We start from the raw sequence: 24,989 nt of genomic DNA on the forward strand, positions 1-24,989 counted from the left end.
AAAAAGCTAGATGACTACCCCAATTCAGAATTGTGTTTCATTGGAGGAGCCCTGGCCCAGGCAGGACATGAATTGCCCCTCATCTACAGGGACACTGTGACAGAAGTCAAAGTTGCATATAAAAGTCATTTGCAATCTCTGAGCAAAGGCACAGCTAGCATTGACTGTAAAATGAGGGGATTTGACCAGATGGTCTGTCATGTGGCATCTAGTCAGAAAGACTGGCTTCTAAGCAAGCTCTTTCTGGCTAGAAGAACTTGCCCTCTCTGCTAAGGTGTTTGCTGGAAGGAAAGTCTACCATACTGTGGCACCAAACTTCTGATACAAATAAGAATTATATTGAGAGTAAAGTAGATCAATAAAGTCAAAATTTTTACCATACCTGTGGGGTAAATTAATAATATTCAATATTTTAAAATGTATGTATGCTAGAGAATTGTGGCAAACTATAGTCTTAAATAAACCAAAGACAGTCTCATGGGGATATTAAATTTGAGTAAGTCCAGTGAATTACTAAATTCCAAGAGCCCATAATCTGTCTGTCCATTCTATAGTTTTCTCCAGGTCACCTGGACAAGGGTATTCCTTCTTTCATGGACACTCCGAAACACCTTGAAAAAAAAAGGCAGTGAGAAATTATGATTGAAGGATCTTAAACCCTAACATTACAGGCAAAGCCTCATTTTTACAGAGTATAAAACACTCTGTTTCTCCCACTTCTAATAGCTTATTAAGAGAAACCATACTAAATCATGTACCCGCAACATTTCTGGATTATGGGACACAACTCGCTCAGTCTTTGTCCAAGGCTGTACAAGAATGATGAGTTTCATGTCTTACACTTCTGGCATTCCACTTACTCTAGAGTTGGGAGAGGGGGCTCTAACTTGATACCAGGATGGTCATCCTGTTCTGCCTTGGTTATTTGGGTTGTTGCTGTCTCTTTTAAAGATAAGACTTCAAATTCTGTCTTATTGTCCAGCTCTTCTATTGTTACCGTATCTGTTTCAGCAGCTAAAGAGTCAGAAGTAACTCCTTCAGTGATTCTGTTTGGGTCTTGCAGAATATTAAGAACAACTTCTCACAGCTTTTGTCCCAGTGTTGCCTCATTTCTAATGGTTTCTTTGTACAGCCCAGTAACAGCAGAAGTACTTTTATTTGCCAACAACTTTGATTTGCAGATCCAAAATGTAGCAAATTTTTCACCTCAGGAATACTGGACAATGTGGTCACTATTTCATTAGAAAGTACACCCTCTTCAATGGGCTGCAGACATTCTATGAGAATGTTCTTAATTTTATTGGACAGGTTAGGTTTTGCTTTCTTTTCTTCATCTTCTTTTTCCATACTTTTCCAGAACAAAATATTTATTTCCTTTATTATTTTTCTTCTTTTTTTTTTGAGTTCCATAGGAGGCCATTTATAGATTTCCCCCCTTAGATTTTTGCCAGTCTTCCAGTTGTTTCCTTCAATCTTCTGCTGTGATCTTCTCCTTAATATTTGGATGAGTTTCGGTCCCATTTGGGACTTTACCTCTATTTATGGTTTTCTTATCAGTTTGGTTTTGGGAGCTGTCTCATTGAAAACATGGTTCTGGGGAAGAGCGTTTTTCAACTTGGCATCCAGAGTTTGCTTTTGGTTTATAGCCATTGCTGCATTTATTCCCATGGGTTCCATTTGCTGTTGTGTTAGGGGTGTTTGGAATGATTGAATTAGAACTGCCAACTGTCAAATTAGGCCTTTGGCTTATGGCTTTTGATTCTTGCGGTGTACATGATGTCCAAGGTCTAAAACAAGTTTGAGTGGATTTCTGATCTTGCTCAATGTTTGGATGTCTGTTGTTATGGCCTTCCAGAAACACATCAGGGTTTGTTCTACTTTCTGCTCAGTAACAGTGTACAACTGTAACCTAGTTTTATTTGGTCTTTCATATTTATCTCCATTAACCTCCATTTCTTTTATGTCTTTGACCACAGGTTTCGTTCATGCTTGAATCCTACTAAGGATCTGAAGATAGTGAGAGGGAATTATCTTTGGGAGTTTTTCTCCTGGTCTTGCAAGATTTGTTCCTCTGGAGAGTTGCTATGACTCTACTGGTGGAATCCAAATTTGTGTCTCTCCAACAAATTGTTTACTAGCTTTGTCTTTCAGAAAAGCACTATTCCCTGAACTTTTTTTGCTCATGGCCTGTATAGGAGACAAACTGGTCTTGATTTAATGATAGGAGCTAGTCTTTGGCTACCTCTTCTCTATTTTTCAGGATTTGGTTCCCATTCAGAGTCTGGTAAGGTTTGGGGCAAGTTCTCTTTGTTCATCTTTTTTAGAAAGCTATCAAAAGATTCATTTTCAACACGGTTATTGTCCACAGAGTCTGCACATTTAGCATTTCCTTGACCTACTACTGCTGCTTTGTAGTTTTCAATTCCTGTATATTAAGTAACCCCATGGTTTTTCTACACAGTTCTCCAGTAGTGGATGGATCCACCTTCATGCTAGAAGGCTTACAGTTTGATTAAGAAGGATGTGTTCACCCCGAAGTCAGTCTTTTGCCCAGAAGTTTTGGTGGTTCCAACATTGGCTTCTGGGATCCTGATACAGGCAGGTCTGGGCTGGGGTTTAATGCTGATGGGTCTTATAGCTTTGACAGGCAAAGAAACACGATTGGTAACATCCTATGGGTATAACAGCAGACTTAGAAGGTGGAGGATTGAGGGATCTGGGAAGCTCTGTCAGTTATCAGGTGTCCAACAGCTGATTTCAGCTTGGGTCATGATATCATGGTCATGGAATCGAGCCCTGCATTGGAGCCCACACTCAAGCAGGGAGTTTGCTTAGGATTCTCTCTTTCCTTCTCCCTCTGCTCTTCCCCCAGCACACTCTCTTTCCCTCCACACTAAATAAGTAAATCTTTCAAAAACAAACAAACAAACAAACAAAGAGGGTGAAGGATTCAGATAACTACTCTTGGATTTTAGATAAGGCTTTGTGTTTTAGCACTTCTGTTTTCCCTTGGCTGCTGAGTATCCCTGGAGCTTCCTCTGCTGCTCTTCTTCCTCATCATGACCCCTCTGTGACAGTTTTTCTTCCTATATTTTTCACTGTTTTGCTTTAGTGTCTTAGGACACAGAAAAATGCAAGTTGGAAGTCAAAAGTGATATTTACCTCTTGGATCTTAATTTAAGGTAGGAAAGGTAGAAAATAAGTAAGTAGATAAATAATCATTATCTAATAAATGAATAAAGTGGGTAATGCAATAGAAAATAATCGATGTGGTGACTGCTTTACATATGTCAGGAAAGCCTTTTTTGAGGGTATTTAACCTGAAATGTAAAGAATAAGAAAAGTTAACCATGCAGAGCACTGAATATTCCATTTAGAGGCAAGACCAAATTTATATTCTTTAGGCAAGAGAGAGCTAAGTATATTAAGGAACTGAAATGAAGCTAATTTATCATTTAATTTATATGACTAGACTCTACTTTTAATTACTTTTTTCTTGGTATTCACTTATATATGAATATAGACCCTACTGTTTTCTTAAATGCCTTAAATAGCCCTATATTAAAGGGCTCAAGTGAAGTCCTCTCTGTAGGTCAAAATACAAAATGGTTAAAAAGGCCAAGAAATCCCCAAAGCTGTGAAAACCCTAAAAATTGAATATCAGGTTAGGCTTTTTAAATAAAACTATAAGAAACTTGAAGTTTCTGGTCCAGCAGGTAAGAAGTTTGGAAGTTGCCACTTTATTCTAACAATAAGTAAAAAGCTGAACAAACTGAAAAATTCATAAACTGTCTTAGATATGTAAGAGAGAAGTGATGTCACAAAGCAAGTCAATGCCCCCAAATTGGAGAAACCAAGAGGCAAATACAAAGAATCACATCTTACTAGAGCAGAAACCCATGAGCAGAAGTCACAGGGAAGGGAATCTTGAATAAATGAATTACTGAAGGCTCTGGGTGAATAAGTCTGAGGGGTAAGACTTTAGGGGACTCAAGAGCGTAGGAGGAGACCTATACTTTTTCAAGTTTCACCTCCTGGAGCTCTACCAGTTTAGCTGGGTGAATATCAGAGAAAAATACCTGCCTTCTCACTGCCAGGGGAGGGGGAAAGGAACCATTTTGGAATATACTACAGCATTCTCTTCTTCTTAATAATGTCTTCCCCAGGAGAAACTATTTAAGCAAAGCCTAAGCTGCTGTTTTCTATTAGAGTTTCAATGACCTGAAGGAAGGTGTGTCTGGTTGGCTCAGTCAGAAGAGTCTGTGACTCTTGATCTCAGGGTGGTGAGTTCAAGCCTCACGTTGTGTGTAGAGATTACTTAAATAAATAAATATATTTTTAAAATGACCTGAGGGAAGAGAAATCCCCAATTCTGGTCCATTCCAGTCATCCTACACCATCTAAAGGGTTAAGAAACAAAACAAAAAGCAAAAGCAAAACCAAAAAACAGGAAGCGCTTGTGAAGCTCAAAGTCCAGAAGCACACTCTCATTAAAAGACTGAGACTTAATCATAGACTCCCCCATTAACACCCTACCACCACCTTATTAAAGGCCTATTTACTATTGTTCCGTTATTGCAGCACAGTCCAATATTACTGAATTGAAGACTTCAACACACCTCTAACAGAAATGGATAGATTCAGCAGGAAGAAAGTCAGTAAGGCATAACTGAACTCAACACCATCATGAATCAACTGGGTATAATGGACATCTATAGATGAGTTGATCCAACACCAGCAGATTACACATTCTTCTCAAGTTCACAGGAAGCAATCCCCAAGATAGAACACACTCTGGGCCATAAAACACATCTTAATAAATTTAAAATTATAGAAATTATGCAATGTCTGCTCTCATATCTCAAGGGAATTAAACAAGAAACCAGTAACAAAAAGCCATCAATTTCCAAAATGCTTAGAGAAAAACAATATGCTCCTAAATTTAGCATATGTGTCAGAGAAGAAATCTCAAGAAAGAATTAAAATATTTTGAACTTAGTTACACAATTTATCAAATTTTGTGGGATCCAGCAAAAATGGAAGATTATAATTATAAGTAAAATTACAGCATTGAGTGAATTTATTAGAAAAGAAGCAAGATCTAAAATTAATTACCTAAGCTTTCACTTTGTGAAGGAAGTATAAATTAAACCCAAAGCATGCAAAACAAAAGCAATAATAAAAATTGGAGCAGAGATCAGTGAAACTGAAATAGCAGGTACAGGGGTAAATAAACTATGTACATCCAGGGAATGGAATGTTTTTCAGAAAAGAAATGTGCTGTTAAGCCATGAAGGAATCTTAAATGTGTATTACTAAGTGAAAAAGACCAATCTGAAAAGGCTACAGACTGCATGATTCTAACCAGTTGCCATTCTAGAAAAGGCAAGACTCTGGAGGCAGTAAAAAGAACAGCAGTTGTCGTGGGTTAGTTGGGAGATAGGGTTGAATGAGTAGAGAGCAGAATATTTTTAGGGCAGCACAAGTATCCTGTTTGATCCTGTAATAGGGGATACATGCCCTTTACATTTGTCTAAACCATAGAAGGTAAACACCAAGGGTGAACCCTAATGTGAACTACGGATTTCAGGTGATAGCAGTGTTCAAATGTAGGCTCATCAATTTTAACAAATGTTAAGAACTGAAGATGTCGATGATGGGGGAGGCAGTGCATGTATAGGGCTGGGGCATATGGGAGATCTTTGTACCTCTGCTCCATTTTGCTGTGAACCTAAAAGCGACTCTAAAAAATAAAGTCTATTGAATTAAGGTAAAAAAAAAAAAGGACTGTAAGCACTTATGTTTACTAGACATTAAACTAATTTAAGGTATCAAGATCAATGTATGACAACAAACCTGAAAAACATATTAATGGAGTCACACAATAGTCACAGACAATAGTCACACAAACCCACATGTTATATGATCCCATTTATATGAAATATTTAGAATTAGGTAGTTGATGGAGACAGAGAGTAAATTAGTAGTTCCCAGGGACTGGTCACAGGGGGAAGCAAGACATGACTATTAATGGATCTTTCTTTCATAATTAACATTTTCTAAAATCAGATACTGTTTATGTATCTAAAATCAGATACAGATAATGGTTGCATAGTTATACTAATATACTTAAAAATACTGAAATGTACATTTTTATTTTTTTTAAAGATTTTATTTATTTATTTGACAGAAATCACTAGTAGGCAGAGAGGCAGGCAGAGAGAGCAGGGGAAGCAAGCTCCCTGCTGAGCAGAGAGCCTGTGGGGATCATGACCTGAGCCAAAGGCAGAGGCTTTAACCCACTGAGCCACCTGGGTGCCCTGAAATGTACATCTTTAAAAGATGAATTTTTATGGTGCAAATGTAAATTATATCTCAATAAACTTGTTATTTTAAAAAAATTAATAAAATATAAATATCTCCAAACATTAAAATGTTGTTTTACAAGTGCATAAAATCAAATAGTAATAGAGTTACAAACTTTTCAGATAATATAATGGAATTTTCAAAAGTCACTCAAAAGAAGTCGGATTTTTAGAAGAATTAAAGAGAAAAGGAGAATGTATGAAACTCATTATAATGTTTACTTTATAGATAAATAATAAAAAATAAGTAAAAAACAAGGACTTTCTCCAAGGTAACAAGGAGAGTGAGTGCCAATGCTGGTACCTGAATTCAGGCCAGTTATAGCCAATGTCAAAAATATTGTTTTGCTCTTGAAGTTTTCTTAAAATTCTTGGGTCTTAGCAAATAAATTTCTTCTGCATATTAAATGATATTTCTGGGACAAAAAATACCTATAAGGTGTTAAAGAATTCATACTTTTAAAATATTTACACTTCTAACATTTTTCCTTCAGGGCAGAAGAAAGGGAAAATGCATATTAAATACACCAGACAGTCAAAATTTCAAAAACATCCAAAAAAGGACTAATGAAAATACAAACAAATAGTATTCTAACCTTTGTGACCAAAGATTTGAAACTGCTCCTATGAAACATTTGTTTATGTACATGGCATTAAAGCTGTTTCATTTATTTTTGGGTACCTAATTCAGAAACATCTCTTTTGTTGGTGTCTATTTAATATGAAAAATAACTTTTGGTATGAAAATAGGCCATTCATCAGGTCTGTCACTATTAAATGAAGGCAAGCCAATCTCCCTGGATAAAAAAATTCCAACTTACCAAAAAAAAGTTTCATCAATTTTAATTAAAATATATAGATCTGACTTGTTTGATTTATTCATTCATTCTAAATGGACCTCTAGCTTATATTCTGTGTCAGATAATTTAGTGAGTTTTAAGATTGTGATGTAAGATATATTTAAAGGTCTTCCTGGTATAGTTAAAGAAACAAGCATGTAAATGAAACTTTGAAATACTTATAATAATTTTAAAGTTGATATAAGCATACAGTATAGAGGAGGGACACCAAAATCTATTGAGTGGGTAGATGAGTGGCAGTATTGCAATTAAATTTTTCATTTAAAAAGTCAAGAATTTTTTATTTTTTCAAAATAAAAAATGTGTGACAATTATTGAAGCTGCAACTCTTCTTGCTTTCAAGTAAAAAGTAATCCCCAGTACATGAAAAGTTGCTCACCACGACTCATCATTAGGGAAATTCAAATCAGAACCAAATGAGATATTAAGTCACACCTGTTGAATGACTACCTTTAAAAAGACAAGAAATAACAAGTGTTGGCAAGAATGTGGAAGAGAGGGAATACTTGTGCTGCACTATTGATGGGAAAGCAAACTGGTGCTGCCACTATGGAAAACAGTGTGGAAGTTCCTTAAAAAATAAAAAATAGTACTATCATATGACCCAGCAATTCCACTCCTGGATACTTATCCAAAGGAAATGAAAACACTGTCAAAAAGATATCTCCACCCCTGCCATGTTTATAGCAGGACTATTTACAATATCCAAGTTATGGAAACTACCTAAATGTCCACTGATGGATGTACATGTAAAGAAATAAGAAATGTTTATAAATAGAAATACATATAATAGAATTAGAAATACAGGAATATCATAAAAATAGAAGGAAATCCTGCCAGTTCTAACATGAATGGCTTTTGAGGGCATTATACTAAGTGAAATAAGTCAGACAGAGAAAGACAAATATTGTATGACCCCTTTAGGAAACTAAAAACAAACAAACAAAACAAAACTCAGATACCAAGAACAGATTGGTTGTTGCGGGGAGTTCATGTTGGAGGATGGGCAAAATGTATAAATGTGGTCAAAAGGTATAAACTTCCACTTACAAGTAAGTCCTGTGGATGTATTGTACAGTATGGTGGCTAAAAGAAAAAAAAAATCAGCGATACCAGCTACAACCTAACTTCTGTGCTTACCAAAAAAGAAATCAGTGTAGTTTCAGACAAATAAGAGCACAAAATTATACATAAATTTAGTGAATCTCATTATCCCCCAAACAGATCATGTAGCATATGCAAAACATGGCATTTAAGAGTTTGGGATTCATTTGAGGATTTATATTATAGTACTTTTCAATTTATATACTGATTAATATTTTTGAGGAAGTTAAGCATATATGAACCTTCTATTATAAGACCAAAAAATATATATATATAAATAGGGGTGCCTGGATGGCTCAGTCCATTAAGTGTCTAGCTCTTGATTTCGGCTCAGGTCATGATATCAGGGTCATGGGATCCAGCTTGACGTTTAGCTCAACACAGGGTGTAGAACCTGCTTAAGATTCTCTCTCTCCCTCTCCCCTACCCCACCCCTCACTCTGCATGTAATCTCTCTCTCTCTCTGAAAAGAAAAGAGAAAAAGAAAAAAAAAGAGAAGAGAAGAGAACAGTAAATTACTAATCGGAAAACAATTATACTAATCTGACTGGGAAAAATCTTTTGTATTGAAAATATGATTAAATACTTTGCCTGGAAGCAAATTTATGTAATTCATAGACAAAATCAATTCAAAAGAAAATATACAATGTACATAATTTATTTAGAGGAACATTTAACAGTATCTTAGGTAAAATGCTTCTGTGTTTTAAGTTAGTATTACACAGACAAAAAACATGATATTCTGAAGATAATTCCAACATTGGGGGCTAAAAGGTTAAATAAGTAATAGATGTCTTTTAACTTCAAAAATGAATAATTACGGACATTGAGGAAAGTATGTGCTGTGCTGAGTACTGTGAAGTGTGTAAACCTGGTGATTCACAGACCTGTTCCTGGGGCTAATAATACATTATATATTAGTGAAAAAATTTTAAAAAATTTAAAAATGAATGAACATATCACAGGAATCACAAATTTTATTTTTATAAATATTTCTTTATTTCCCTAAACATTAAACAGAATGATGCTGTCAATATTCACAAATCAAAATTTTTATGGTTAACTCATAAAACAAATAAAATTTATTGTTTATTAGCTATAGAATTAATCTCATAAATATTATCATAAATGTCTTAAATTTTTAGATACCAATAAATATGAGGGAATAAAATTCTGATAAAACTGTACATATAGTAAAAAACTATGTTGATTGGCTGATGTCAGCACTTTTTATATAATTTGAAGAACATAAGAAAAACTGTGTTGATAGCCCACAGGAAAATCTGGTCTAAAAACCCTTAATTCAGTTATAATTTTCCAAGACTGTCTCTCAAACAGTATGTGCTAAGATTTCTAAGCCCTAGTTATTATGGAAAAACTTGCCAAACTTTTTCTCTACATGTGTGCACATCAAAATAATTTCATAAAAATACACAAATTAAGGAAGCATTAAGTGTCTTTTTTTTCCATTTGTATGTATGTCTCCATTTCCCTCTCTTCACTTAAATCTAAATATACTTATCCTATTGAAGGGGCACAAAATATTTTTTTATTAATAAAAAAATAAATAAAATAAAATATAACATTTGGAACATTGAAATGACTCATTTAAAACTCAAAACTAGAAAGCTTACAGTAGTAAGAATATTTAGTACAGTCTATTTATATAATTGTGAGAGCAAGAATATGCTGCTTTGGTGTAATGATTATTTTGAGTTTAAAGCAATTGAGACCCACTCAGAAGATTCAGGGAAAGCTCTTTGCCATCCCACAACTGCCTTAAAGGATTTAGACAGAGAACCTTCTCCAGGAAGAGAGCTAACACCATACATAGATAGCTACGTTAGGATATGATCTAGATGTAGCAAGCAGATATGATCTAGATATAGCAGGAACCTAGCAAGGCCATTTTGATCCAAGTCCTTTCTGTCTCATGTCTTCTGGGTGGCCCAGCAAACATTTGGATACCAAATATTTATACTGTTTCATTCTTTCTGAGAATTGCGTTTCCGTCTTTTGAAGACCCAGACCCTTACCTCCTTCTCTTTAATTCAGAAGGACATATATACCTCATTCTGCCTGTCTTTAGAATTTCCATGTCTATGTGGATTCCCACATGCTATTAAATTTTATTTTCTCCTGTTAATATGTCTCCTGTTACTTTGAGTCTTAGTCCAGCTAGAAGGACCTTGAAGGGGACAGGAATTCTTGCTCTCTGACAATTATATAAATAGACCGTACTAAATATTCTTACTTCTGTAAGCTTTCTAGTTTTGAGTTTTAAATGAGTCATTTCAATGTTCCAAATGTTTTATTTTATTTTATTTATGTTTTTATTAATAATAGTTAGCCACTGTATAGTACATAATTAATCCTCGATGCAGTGTTCAATAATTTATTAGTTGTATGTAACACCCAGTGCGCATTATAGCACATGCCCTCCTTAATACACATCACCCTGTTACCCACTTCCCCCACCTTCTTCCCCTCTGAAACCCACAGATTTTTTCTCAAGGTCCATGGTTTCTCAGGTTCATCTCCCTCTCTGATTTCCCCTTTCACTTATGGTCCTCCATGCTATTGCTTATCTTCCACATATGAGTGAAAACCATATGATAATTGTCTTTCTCTGTTTGACTTACACTTCACTTAACATAATCCCCTCCAGTTCCATCCATGTCAATGCAAATGGTGGGTATTCATCATTTTTGATGGCTGAATAATATTCCATTGTGTATATGTACCCCATCTTCTTTACCCATTCATCTGTTGAAGGGCATCTCAGATCCTTCCACAATTTGGCTATTGGAAACCTTCAAATCATTGTAGAATAATAATGGTTTAATTTACAAATATTATTAAAATACTATAATGCTTTAACTTTCACCATAATATTTTCTGCAGCATGTGTGACAATATTTATTGCATTTAGTTATTATACATATGTACCTTTTTATTTTTGAAATTTAGAAATTTTATCAAATCTTGACAAACTATATTAGTAATCATGTTTTATTTCTTAAATTTGTTGATATTGATTATGTTAGCCTATTTTCTTATATCAAAAGACTCTTGTTTTCTTGCTATAAACTCCACTTAGTTACACTTTTTTACCCCTTAGCTAAATTGCTGGATTCTTTTTCTTCTCTGATTGTTTACTTAAATTTTTACACTAGAATCGATCTGAAAGCTTGTAATAATTTTCTTGATTTTAAATTTATTAGTTACTCATTGACAAAGTATACCTAGCTTTTTTTTTTTGAACCTGCCTAAATTTCAGTGACTCTCATCAATTGGATAATTTAGTTCTTTATTCAACTCATTAAAAGATTTCTTTATATACTTTTTTCTTACTATCTCTTAAGTTTTATAATTTTTTTCTTATGGAATTCCAAATTTTTTGTTATTTTTATTGTATATATTCTCTAAATGGCATGTTGCTTGAAGGTTTTTTTTTCCCCTACCATAACTTGTATTGTTTTATATTTTCACTCTGCTTAGAGACAGTTCTTCTACTAGATCTTCTGTATCTGTAAGTGGGTTCATGATTTGAACATATTATCTTTCAGTTTACCTACTGAAGTATTTAGTTGGGAAATCCTGTTGTTTTAGATCCAGAAAGCATTTGTGATTGGAATTTCACTTGAGTTTTCTTAAGGGTTTTTGTTATTTGTTCAAGCAGCTTTCTGTCTCTTGCAGCAACTCTCTTTTGCTGGCATGAAATGTGTTTGTGCCTACTGGATTTTCCTCTCTTTGGCCATTCAAAACCTTTAGATGATTTGTTATTTTCTCTATTAGCCTTTAGATCTGGTGATAGGAGTAAACAAATGGGACAGTCTGGCTAGTTTTTACAACTCTGAGCCAATGGTAGAGGAGCAGAAGGGCTACTAGTCCCCGCTGAGTAGCAGGATGAAGACTTTGCAGATCCCAGGTCTCCAGGCATATTCCCAATGTCAAGAGAAGATGTAGTCCATCTCTTCACTAGTTTCTAAGATCACGCATATTGGAAAAACTTTCACCAAGTCAAATTTTCCTCTAGGAATCTCTATGTGCCAAGTTTTTGCCAAGCACATGGTGATTCTATTCTAGCCCAGGGAAGAAAGAGTCCTCATCAGTTTTCTCTGCCAAGATCTCTTTTAAGCCTAAAGATTCTCCTCTACCTATCAGTGGATTGATTTCAACAGCAAATTGACTTGGGAAGGAGAACTGATAAGAATTTGGAGAAAATATGTAGAGAACCCCAAGTATTAGTTTGATAGGGCCGCCATTTAAAAAGTACCACAAATCGGGTAAAACAACAGAAATATATTGTTTTACAGATATGGAGGCTAGGAGTCCAAAATCAAAGTGTTAGTGGTTGGTTCCTTCTGAGGACCTTGAGAGAAGGATCTATTTCAGGCCCCTCTTCTTAGCTCAGTAGATGGCCATCTTCTTCCTGTTCACCTTTCATCTTTTTTTCAGTGAGTATCTACCTCTGTGTCCAAATTTTCCCTTTTATTGAGGATGGATATTAGTCATACTGTACTAGGACACCTCCTAATGAATTATTTTAAATTGATCATCTATGTAAAGACGTTGGAGTTATCTCCAAATAAGGTCACGTTCTGAGGTATAGAAGGTTAGGACTCCAAAAATACCTCCATTCGGGAGATATGATTCAACTCAAAACAGTCATATTTAGATCAACTGTCTACCCGTAATACTTCACTGAATTTACTAATTAAGCCTGGGTTTGTCTTGAGCCCACATGCCATAAATGAAGGCAAACTGCAATACCAAATCTGGATGTAGCTAGAATAAACAAAGGACTCTTGTCCAGAGGACCCAAGAAGGTCATGAAAACCAAGAAGATATTATCATAAGCAACCTAGAATATCACGTGTACGTTCTACACATTACCAGCTGAAAATGAATGAGAATTTTTTTAAAAAACTCAAAGTTATTATTGCTGCTATGAAAGTTTTTAATTTTATCTATACAATCCTTTGGTTATTTATTTGCATTTTCACCTGAGTGAAAGATAAAGCATGAAATATTGCCTTTCCAATACATTTGGGGAAAAAAAAAAAAGAGAGAAAGACCTGCCTGGTTTAAAAGTAGTCATCAGGGCACCTGGGTGGCTCAGTGGGTTAAAGCCTCTGCCTTCGGCTCAGGTCATGATCTCAGGGTCCTGGGATTGAGCCCCACATCGGGCTCTCTGCTCAACAGGGATCCTGCTTCCCTTCCTCTCTCTTTGCCTGCCTCTCTGCCTACTTGTGATCTCTGTCTGTCAAATAAATAATAAATAAAATCTTTTAAAAAAATAAAAGTAGTCATCATTTAAGTTTAATCACTTTCCAAGTGTCAAGTGGGAACTCCCTAGTAAAACAACTCAGTCTGCATTTCATTTAAGCTTAGTGAAACGTGGGGAGGGAGGTGGATTGCAGAGAGAAGAAAAGGTTTAGTTTGAAAATGCAAAAGTGAAAGAATTAACAAATCATGTTATACGCCATCTTTTATTAAATAGAATAAATAGTTAATAACTATTTAACTAGACTTTAAAAATATTCTAAAATATGCCACTCAAAAGAATTTTTAGTGAGTTTTCTAATTTAAAAGGGGAGGATAGGCATTTTCTATTACAGTCAAATGCATAACAATTGTTAATAGGTCTTATACCATGTATATTTTCATTAGCTCTACATAAATACTATATTGATCCCACATTCTTGGAACAATTGGTATTATTGATTAAACAACTTTGTTGATCTGTTAGCTTTAACATTTGCCTCATAATTTAATTTAAATTCCTTACCTACAAATAAAGTGTAACATCTTAAGTTGCATATACGACCTATTTCTTTCTTTTTTCTAATTTCTGTCCTTGAAATCTTTCCATGATTGTTTTCTATTGAGTTGTCAGTCTTTATTCTTCTTGATTTTTTAAGATATACTCTGCCTACCAATACTTAAACTATTATATTATTATATTATTTATTAGGAAATATCCTGCCTACAAATACTTTGATTATTATATTATAATAATGTTATATTATTATTAAATTTATCAACTCTAAAATTCAAAAATATTTGGCTTCTGTGGTCATCTATATTGTTTGTTTTACACTGTATTTTTGCTCTTCATTTATTTCTTCTCATTATATTTACGAACATTCAGTTATTCATTCCAACATGCCAAAGAGGTATCATATATTACTAATTCTCAGTCTTTATTTTATGACCATTTAAGGTTACCCATTTTTAATTAGTCACCAGTGTAACTGCTTTAATTTACATTTTTATTATCTTTATTTTTTCATTTGCCCTATATACTGATAAATATTTATATATTCATGCACCAACAGGTTTCTTTTCTTTCTTTTGTTTTTGTTTTTTTTTTAAGAACTACTTATTTATTTTAAGGAGAGAGAGAGTATAGGGTGGGGACAGAGGGAGAAGGACAGGGAAAATCTCAAGCAGGGTCTCCACTCAGTGTAGAGCCCTACATAGGGCTCAATTCCATGACCCTGAAATCAAGACCTGAGCGCAAATCAAGTCCAGGTCTTAAGAGACTGAGCCACCCACACACCATTCCCATCCCTCTCTTGCCCCCTCATCCAACAAGTTTCTTAATGCAGTCATTTTAGCTTAAGGTTCAGTCATTAATCAATTCTCTGAAATGATAGCACTTCTTTAAGAGAGTTGAAATGTACAGCACACATTTTTATGTTCGATTTTAACAGATGTTTAACACATGCGTAAAAAGAATGCTTCCAACAAAATTTGGAGATATAACTTTGAATAGACAAAATAGATAAATTATTGACTGCATTTGTGCATATATGCACACATCACGTAATGTATATACAACATAATACCAAATATATATATTTTTTCAAAATTCATATACTGACTTTTTTGTAGCTTGATCTAACAGCTATTGAATAGTATATTAAAATTTCTCTTTTTTTGCATTACACGTTTTAAAGCTTTATTATTAAATGCATACACATTTAGAAGTTTCATATCTTTCTGGTGAAACTTTTTTTATTATATAAAGACTCTTTTTTGTGTAAATATGCAATTATCTTCAGTTTTGTTTAATATTAGTGTGGCTACGCTGGTTTTATTTATGTATTGGTTAACAGTAACCTGATGAACATTCCCTTCCTTTTACTTTCATTTTTTCAAATATCCTTTAGTTCACTTCTGATTCTTAGAAATTGCATATAGCTGTTTGTCTTTCTTTTCATTTTTAAAAATAATCTCTTTTTTCTGTTGTGGAGATTGAGAAGTTTCCTTTGACTTTAGTATGAGATTGTTGTATTGACACAAGTTTTCTCATTGACCAAACTCTACTCAGCCTCCCCTGAACTTTACTCCAACTAAGCTTGACTTTTGGACTTCTGAGTTCACCTCAGCATTGTCCAAGTTTTCCAAGAATTCTGCTAATTCCTTTCCATCAGAACCCCACATTCTCAATACCTGATAGCCATTAGTATCTGATCCTGTTCCTCATCCTCCACCATTCCCCAGGTCAGCTAGCTAACCTACAGCAAGAATTCTGTTAGGTCAGTTTATCCAGAATCCCTCTTAGCCACTGTTTCTCTTAGTAACTTTTTTTTTTTTTTAAAGATTTTATTTATTTATTTGACAGAGGAAGAGAGAGCAAGAGAGCACAAGCAGAGAGAACCGCAGAAGGAGAGGGAGGAGCAGACTCCCTGCTGAGTAAGGAACCCGATGTGAAACTCGAATCCAGGACCCTGCGATCCTGACCTGAGCTGAAGTCAGTTGCTTAACCAGCTGAGCTACTTAGGTGCTCTTCTCTTAGTAACTTTTATTGACCGACCTGCACTCTGCTCCTTGGCTATAAATTTCTATTTGCCCAAGCTATATTGCAGTTGAGTATCTCTCCACAATTCCAAAATTCTATCTCATTTGTGATGTACCTGTCGTAATAGTCTCCTATCCCCTTGAATAAAACATTTTTCATGTGTTGTCATTGAATGCTTTTTTCTTTAATGGGACCAATTAAGACCAGTCTAGTTGTAGTTTTCTGTCTACTTGTCCTCCTGGGACACTTCTCACTTCTAAAAATGTAAAAACTATGTCTTTAATCATTTTGATAAAAATCTCACTTAGGTACCCCCATTTAATTTATTCCTTTTTTGAGGGGAAGAGGAGAAACACAAATCCAATGTTTGCTGGAAATTATGAATCTTTTCTCCATGTCTTTGAAATTGTTCTGAATACCTCTAACTCTGCTGGCTCACATTATAATATTTTTTAGATCTATCCTCTAACCCACTAATTCTGTTTCAGCATATTTAACCTGCTGCTTTAACTATCCAATGATTTTTCATTTCAGCTTTCATAAGTTTTATTCTAGATATTCCCTTGGTTATGTTTCAGATCCATCTGGACAGGTTATAGTGCTTGTCATATTTTTATTCTTTTCACATAATAAGCACATTTATTTTGTATTTTCTAGTGTATAGTCTTTGCTCAACATCTATAGTCTTTGCTCTTCTAATTCTTTTTTAACTGCTTTGCTGACTCTAATTCATGGATTCATGGTGGCCTGTTTATTCATCTGTTTTTTGTTTGTTTTTGTTTTTTGTTCTTGTTTTGTTTTGTTGTTATTGACCCTGTGTTTTTTGGAACTTCATCTGTGGAAATTCCTTCAAACGCAGTCTTAAAATATATTCCTCCAGGGAGTATCTACAGTTGTTTCTGCCACGTTTCTAGGACATTACAATCGCAACACCAGTTAAATACATATTTGTAACCTGGCATTTATGTGCCCTTAGGTGGTGTTAATTCTGGCTCAAAAACTGTGTTAGTTTGTTTTGGCAAATAAGTCTTCAGTGAGATTTCTCTGTTTCTGTTAAGAGCTAAAGCTGAGACAGACAAGTTTCCTTCTCAGAATCCTTTGGAATGTAGATAGCTTTCCCAGTTGCTTCCTACGGTTATTAATTCTTGGGATTTTTCTTTTAAAAGACATGACTCCAGGACCCTGGAGTGGCTCAGATGGTTAAGCGTCTGCCTTTGGCTCAGGTCATGATATCCGGATTCTGGGATCGAGCCCCACATAGAGGTTCCTGTCAGGCTCTAGGCTCGGTAAGGAGTTTGCTTCCTCCTCTGCCTCTCCCCTTACTCGTGCTCTCACACTATCTCTCTATGTCTCTCACTCTCTCAAATGAATGAATAAAATTAAAAACAAACAAACAAACATGTCTTTTAGGCCTTGTTTGAGCTATAGTTCTTGCTGCCAAGTCAGTTGAGTATATGTAAGGTAAAAACTGAAGCTATAGTCCAGAGGGATCAATTGGTTACTGTTGGAATCCTTACAGCTTTAGTCCTCCCTGGATATTTTTTTTGTTTTTTGTTTTTTGTTTTTGTTTTTGCTTTTGTTTTTTTGCTTTCTGCTTTTTCATTGGTTTGGGCGCTTTCTGTGTGATCTCAGCTAAGCACAAAATGGTTTTTTTGGGATATCTATTAGTCAAAAATACCAGAAATAAATTGTTAAGGAAACCTTAAATAAATTTGAAAGAAAGTTGGGAGCAATAATTTTTCTATAAAATACAAATTAATTTTCATCATTTTCATAAATTAGAAATTACAGTCAAAATTATAGAATATTTATTAGCTATAAAATTTATAGATTATAATTCTTTCTATAGAGGTAAATTATTAATTATAGCATATCATTACGTATTCTGATTACTGCTTACACAGGCTAATTGTTATTCAGTTAATATGTAATAACAGGTAAGTTCTTAATATTCCTGACAAAGCTGTAGAGATTAATATATGCATCATTAATTTATTATCCTATGAAGTAATAAAATTGTAATATTCAGCTTTCAGATCACAAGTGGTTAGCTATTGCCTAATAATTAAAGTTTAGTAGCAGTTGACATCTTGTGCTTGACCTTTTTGTTAATGAAGTAAATAATATTATTTTAGAAATAAATCAATATGAGTATGTAACAGGATTGCAAAACTTTTCAGGTTTTTTTTTTCTAGCCCAGAAATTCAACAATATATGTCAGTATTCATCATTTTCAAATTAAGTCAGACATTTGAAGAAGATCTTTTATTGAATTTCTTGTAAAGTTGTATTGTTACCCATTTTGAAAAATAAGGTATTGATATATACTCCAATCTGTGGTTCACTGCCACAAGCAATTTAATGTGTGATGACATGTATTTGACACTGAAAAAGAGAATCATGCTCATAAATCACCTCAGATCAAAAATGAAAAGGATACCAGTTAAAGTTGTGATGTTTTGTGTTTTATTTGTTTAAAAGCTTTTTTATATTTCAATATGTAAGAGACCGGTAAATATGTAAAAGACCTTACATATTTCAATACGTAAGAGACTTCATCTACACAATGAGAAAATCTCCTCAGGAGTATAAATGTGAATTTTTTTTTTTTTTATGAAATAGGGTCTTATTGATTGGTTCATTAACAAGTATATAAAGGTATCTCCTGACACTACAACCATATTTACATATTATTAACCATCCAGAAAATTCAGCAACTATTTTTCACTCTGTGCATTATTTGACCCAGTATCTATGAATCTCTATAATATGTCTCAAACTTCTTTTTCACTATTTTCCTTTAGTCGCTCCTTTTTTTTTTTTTAAATACCAATAATGTAAATTGTGATTTTGGATCTCAGTTTCTTCATCATTAAAACATGGATCAGATTATGTATACTTTAAGGTCTTGAGAGCAGAAATTAAGAAAATAGGCAAAGTATCCAACAGGTAACTACACAAATGTTGTCACTCAAATCCTATTCACCCACTTTTTTCTGCTTCTCTGTTTTTGAAGATTTTTTTGCTCTCCTCTTACAAAGTTTTTTTCATTATAATTTTCACACAAGTTCTAAAAATGAAATGTGAATTGGTTTCAAAGCTTTGTTAAATATCCTCTACTTTATGAAAATTTTCTAATGTTCTCCTGCTTTCTATTTTAAAGTAATTCATTTGAATTCCCATAGCATTTCTCCTCACAAATACTTACATTCTATGAGATACAATGAATATTCATGTATATCTTACATATTATATAGATTGCGGTTCCTCTGGAACAAGATTTGTTTGTCATTCACATGTATATCCAGTAAGCACCTAAGATGATGCATATTATAAACTCTATTTGTTGATAAATAAATTGGTTGAAGAAATGACTTGGAGGTACATTTTCAAGTTATGCCTACTTAATACCAAATATTCAGGGAAAGAATGAAATATTCAGTAAAATAACTGCTTTAAATAGCTCACTATTTAAAATCATCTAGGGAATTATGGCAAATTACCACTACAATTCTGAGAAAAAGATGACAGTCTGAGTGCTAAAATATTAAAAATTACAATATATACTATATAATATTAATCTTACTTATAAAGAAGGAACTCTTAGAGTGAACTGAGGGCACGCATATAAACTTGAAGGTTAGGTTTAGATGGCAAAGGAATATATTTGGCTTGGAAAGAACACTATGACATAGATATTTTAAAACAATTTTGAAGAAAGAATGGGGTTAAAAGAGATTAATGAGAATAGACCTAGAAAAGGGAGAACCAAGAGCAGAGAATGTTTATGCATTCATTCATTCACTCGACAGATATTTCCTGGTCACCTACAATGTACCAGATACGGTATTAGCAAAAAGATGCATATTGCCTCTGCTTTTCGAGAGTATTCAACCAAACGCAAACATTAAATTATAATTTAATCCATGAAAGACATGAATCCTGATTTGAAGGTAAAAGGAAAATATTTTGAAGGAAAGATTTATATTATGAATTAATGGCTAGAAAAAGATTAGATGTAAGAAATTTAAAAGGAAAAGTGATGTAGAGAAATCCTGAGATAAGAAACAGCTTATGTTATTGGTGCATAGTCAGGGAAATGGGAGACTAGGAAAAAATGAAGTTGAGCTTTCTGATTTTCCAATAGAAAATCATTCAGAGCCTTATCATCTGTAAAGAAAACTATAGATTTTAATCTACTGCAATGGAAAAGCATTAAACAGTTTTAGGAATACAAGTGGCACTTTCTGACTTACTAAAACAACAAAACAAACAAAAACTCCTTAATATTCACAAGGGAGGATTAATGAACGGGAATAACAGAGCAAGCAGGAGAAACAATTAGGAGGCTGTTGCTGAGATTCATGTGAGAAATTCTGAATCCTGGACAAGAAAAAGGAGATAAATTATTAGATACTTCTACCACTATTCCAAAATAATGATCAGCTAACATGTCATGATTATTGTAGTTTGTTTCATATTAGGCAGATCCCTATACAAAAGATAAATTCACTAGGCTCACATATTTGGTCACATTATCTACATCTGCAATAAGATTAATTCTCCTCTATCTGATATGTATTGAATAAGCAACTTTCTGCTTGACACCTAAATTAGGACCTTTTTCAATCAGAGAGAGATAGTTATCATATGGTCTCACTGATATATGGCATTTAGGAAGCAAGGCAGAGATCATAGGGGAAGAGAGGAAAAAATGAAATAAGATGAAACCAGAGAGGGAGACAAACCATAAGAGACTCTCAATCATAGGAAACAAACTGAGGGGAAGGTACTGGAGAGATAGGGTAACTGTGTGATGGACATTGGGGAGGGTATGTGATGTAATGAGCACTAGGTATTATACAAGACTGATGAATCACAGACTTGTACTTCTGAAACAAATAATACACTATATGTTGATTAATTTGAACAAAAAGGGAAAATTAGGAAGGTAAATATGTGCTATTTAATTCAGTTAGGAAAATCTTTTCAGAGTGTATACATGTATATGAAATCATTATATTTTATCCTTTAAATATAGTATTACTTTATTTGTCAATTTTCTCTAAATAAAGGTAAAAAAAAGACCAAAACAAATTAAGACTTTCAACTTTCCCAGAGTATTAATTCAAAAATATGAATATTCTAATTATTCTAAAAATGACATTATTTTTTGTAAATTTTTTAAAAATAATTTTATTTATTTATTTGATATATATAGAGAGAGATCACAAGTAGGAAAAGAGACAGGCAGAGAGAGAGGGGGAAGCAGACTCTCCACTGAGCAGGGAGTCTGATGAGGGGCTTGATCCCAGGACCCCAAGATCATGACCTGAGCCAAAGGCAGAGGCCTAGACCACTAAGCCACCCAGGTACCCCCTCAATAAACTATTTTTAACCACATACTACATTGACTTCAATAAATAAGTCTTTTACTAAATTGTAAATCATATTGTTTTATGTATAAAACAGTATGTTTTAGATCATAGGTATTAATAACTGAACATATAGAGAAAGCTTTATCACTGGACTGAAATTGATTTACTTATCTGTAGGTTAGTCAATATGCATATAGTTTGAGACACTAGTAGAAATACTAAAGACAGTGGAGGGAGAGAACACAAAATGCTAGACATTGAGCTAGTGACACCAAATTCAAGTTTGATATTTTCTTTTTTTTTTTTTTTTAAGATAGATTTATTTATTTGACAGAGATCACAAGTAGGTAGAGGGGGGTAGGAAGCAGGATCCCCACTGAGCAGAGAGCCTGATGCAGGGCTCCATCCCAGGACGCTGAGACCATGACCTGAGCTGAAGGAAGAGGCTTTACCCACTGAGCCATCCAGTGGGTTTGATATTTTCAACTTGTTGAATATGAGGTTTTATAACCATCACCTAACCACTTCCGGTTACAATTACCTCCTTTGTGAAAGGAAAGTATAAAGTCTGCTGAAGATTAATATCATATTCAGTTCTGAAATCTCATATCTTATATAATATAAAATATAATCCATTAGTTCAAGAAGTAATAAAGGCAATGAGGAGAAGAGAAGAGATTTGATGAAGTCAGAATACAGCTTAATTTTATATAAACGGGTTGGTCAGTTAGTCATCAGCCATAGAATGGCCTTTTTCTCAAAAACACTTTCATTCACCTATTCAGCCAATCAGGACTATTATTCTTAAAAGGATAAATTTTATAAGAATAGTTGTCACAAATATGTTAATGCATGATATTCATTTTGATCTTATAGAAATTAAAAGCAAACAACATAAAAATTCCTAGACAGGAAGCCCTGGAAAATTAATCATTAAATGTTAAATTAAGAAAGAAAGCACTACCACCCACTCTTTGATTAATTTCTAATTTATTTAATCAAAATTAACCTAATACCCAATGCTTTGTAACAAATTCACAAATCTAATTCAAAATATATATATTGCATTTCTAATATGATTACTAATGCATTCAATGACTATTGAGTATCTACTATATGTAAGGTTCTGTGCTAAATAATGGCCATCACCCTCACTGCCTTGGAAAAGTCAAACAAATAAATGAGGATCATAGCTTTTCATATATAATTTGAAGGAAATAATAATGGTACTATGAAAAACCAGTAATATGGGGATTCCATATTACCATTCTCTTACATGACATTTATATCCCAAAACTGATTGAGTCTATCTATTAATTTGATTAATTGTAATATTTATATGTTTTCATGTTATTAATGAGATGAAATAGCTAAACTTATCCTGTCATGTAACCTAACTATACAGATAAATGTAAATTCAGACTTTTAAATATTATGCATTAATTTGTTCACTTAAGTAAACATCCATTGTTTGTTTCCTTTGGGTGAGAGAATGAATCTCAGAGGTAATTTAACTCAATTCCCTTAATAAATATATTTTTAAAAATATGTTAAATAAAGATATTCTTAAAAGTAGATTACTTTTCCAAAGATACTACCAGTTAAGTAGTAGTGAAGCAAGTCAAGGAATCCAAGCCTTCTTGAAATATAGCAAGTTTTGTTTCATTGATTACATTGTGTTTTTAAAAGAATTCTTGCCATTCAGAGAATGACCAACTAAAAAGTATTTGTTCTTACTGAGTTTTCAAAAGGTAAAAATTGAGTTGAATAAAACTGTATGAACCTTCCCGGGGTGCAAATATTCACGGCTAGAACTAGTGGTAATTCTTATGAGACTTCTGGAAGTTTGTAATTTAAATAAGAAAACTAAGTGCAAAAAGAGACATATAGTAATAATACATAAAAATAAATCTAAAAATTCTTTCTTCTTACTTCTTTCTTTGTTATAACAAAATAACAAATTTGTTATGTATCTACTAATAACAAATACTTATTTGTTATTAGTAGACAAATAACCTTGTCTACTAAGGAATAAAAAGAGATTTTTTTTCAGTGCCCTCATTTAAGAGGGTGAGAAAGTAATAACTTACACTTTCCCAGTTAAATAAAGAATTACAAGGTGGTCAATATGTCAATTGGTGCTGGAATTTAATTAACAAGAAAACGTTTGTGTGAAAGACTAAGAAGACATTTTTGGCATATAGTTTAGTCATTGAGAAATTGAACTGATTAAAGTAGGCTTTCAGAATAAATAGGTAAGGGAGTTTTAGGGAGAAGCTAAAATTCTAGTAGTGAAAGTTTTAATCTTGGTTGATAGTAAATAAAAGCTACTATAAAGATCTAATAGCATAGATTTTAATCTTTTTAAATTCCATTTGGAGATACATGGATAAGCATGCATACAACATACACACACTTGTCATTTCTAGTCTTAAATCCAAATTCCAGTGTACATGGTGGGGGGGGGTGTTGCTGGGAGAGAGGGAGGGCGAGAAAGGGGAGAGAGATGAATGATAGAAGATGTATTTGTCCTCTTCACTTGAACTTACTGTTAAGATACAGAAAACGTGTAAGAAAAAAAAAAATGGTGGGTACCATTGTGTCTCTAATACTCATCTCTTAAGATTTCCCACCTTCATCCTTTTAGAAACTCAACTTACTCTAGTCAACAATGCTTCCTGGCCAGAAGGAAGCTAGCCAGAGTTATGAGAATTCTAGAAGCAGCTGATTCTCCTATTTCATTGATGTTCGTGTACTTTTTTCTGCTTCTCCCTAGCCCTTTCTAAAGGTCTGGGTTTACTGTTGACTTCTGCATTTAAGGTCAAAGACATGGAGTCACATCTGAAGGGACCTTTTGTTCCTAAATTGTGCCTTATCCTGAAAGGGAACAGTAAAGTGTCTTTCCAGCGCTATTTTGCTACCTAATTCACAAAAGCTGCTGGCTCTCCCAGTGCTGAGTCTTGAGGCTTTCTTCCCCCAACTCCCTCCAGTCACAGTTAAGGCTCTGCACCAGTTATTCACCGCTTTTTTTAAAGGGTAAAGTATTAAGCACCGCCTACGGTAGTGAGTGGCCTGCCACTCTGTCCCGCTGTGCGGTCGTGATTGGCAGACAGAACACTGTCGTCTGGCTCCGCCCCCGCTTCCCTTTGCCGCGCTAGCTGTGACGGTTTTTACTCAAAGGTGGAGAGTGGGATTCGGCGAGTGGCGCTTGGAGCAGGTGCAGAAGCATCCTTGTCCCCGCTGTTGCTGCTAATCTTTCTCCAGTGTCTGAGTCAGGGAAGGACAAGCAATCTTTCTTTGCCGCTAATGCTTCAATGAACTGTTGCCCAGAACCTAGGCACTTCAGACATTTCATCTCACCCCTTATTCCGCGTTCACTGTATAAGTCACCTGCACATTTGTACCCCGAGAATTTTTCCTTCTGCTCCATGGTCAGAGCAGGGGTAGAAAGGGAATTTCAAGTGTTTGA

At 34.1% G+C, this 24,989-nt stretch overlaps 1 pseudogene across 1 annotated transcript; it reads right to left on the reverse strand.

Moving 5' to 3' along the window:
* Positions 1-636: 636 nt before the first annotated feature.
* Positions 637-24,950, reverse strand: LOC309863149 (cytoskeleton-associated protein 2-like pseudogene; annotated as a pseudogene). The gene is made up of 2 exons: positions 24,695-24,950; positions 637-2,726 (listed from the first exon to the last, which is right to left on the reverse strand). The product of its transcript is annotated as a cytoskeleton-associated protein 2-like pseudogene (transcript).
* Positions 24,951-24,989: the final 39 nt, after the last annotated feature.

Source organism: Mustela nivalis (assembly GCF_964662115.1).
Source record: "Mustela nivalis genome assembly, chromosome: 4".
In the NCBI taxonomy this organism is placed as follows: Eukaryota; Metazoa; Chordata; class Mammalia; order Carnivora; family Mustelidae; genus Mustela; species Mustela nivalis.